This window comes from Mus caroli, chromosome 7, assembly GCF_900094665.2.
Source record: "Mus caroli chromosome 7, CAROLI_EIJ_v1.1, whole genome shotgun sequence".
Taxonomy (NCBI): Eukaryota; Metazoa; Chordata; class Mammalia; order Rodentia; family Muridae; genus Mus; species Mus caroli.
The window spans coordinates 55,296-56,062 of record NC_034576.1 but is presented as its reverse complement, the minus strand read 5'-3'; positions in this window follow the sequence as shown (position 1 = coordinate 56,062).

Genomic DNA, 767 nt, shown 5'->3' with positions numbered 1-767 from the left:
CCTGCCTCTGCCTCCCAAGTGCTGGGATTAAAGGAGTGCTCCACCACGCCCGGCATTCTTTTTTTTTTTTTTAAGATTTATTTATTTTTATTTATATGAGTACACTGTAGCTGTTTCTAGACACACCAGGAGAGTACATCGGACCCCACTACAGATGGTGTGGTTGCTGGGAATTGAACTCAGGACCTCTGAAAGAGCAGTCAGTGCTCTGAACTGCTAAGCCATCTCTCCAGCCTGGACCTGGAACTGCTGGTCCTCCCTCCTCTACCTCAGGAGTGCTGGCTTTATAGGAGAGTACACCACTACATCTTCTCCATGCAGTCAGTGGTGGAGCAGAACCCAGGGCTTCATTCTCCCCACCGAGCCACCTCCCCAACAGCCTTGCATATTCCTGGAAGAGGCCACATCTTCACATGTCCTTCTGAGTTAGAAGGATGCGTAGAAAGAGAGAAGAGAGTGGTTGTTTTGTCAAGGGAGCTGGGAAAACAGCAGAAGCTTGCTCAATGTTGGTCATTCTTACAGTTGGATTACCTCATACCAACTTCCACATCTTCAAAGCAAACACTATTGTTGACAGGAGCAGGTAGCAGAGAAGCAATGGGTAGGAGAGTATAATTTCTCGAAAGATCTTGCCTCTGTCCCAATCTTATTCCTATAACCCTCACTCCCTTTTGCTTGTCAATGAGGCCATGGCAGCACGCTAGCTACAGTGCTTATTGTCCTTTTAGAGAGAGGTTAGAGCATCTGGCCCTGTGACCTTGTCCCCC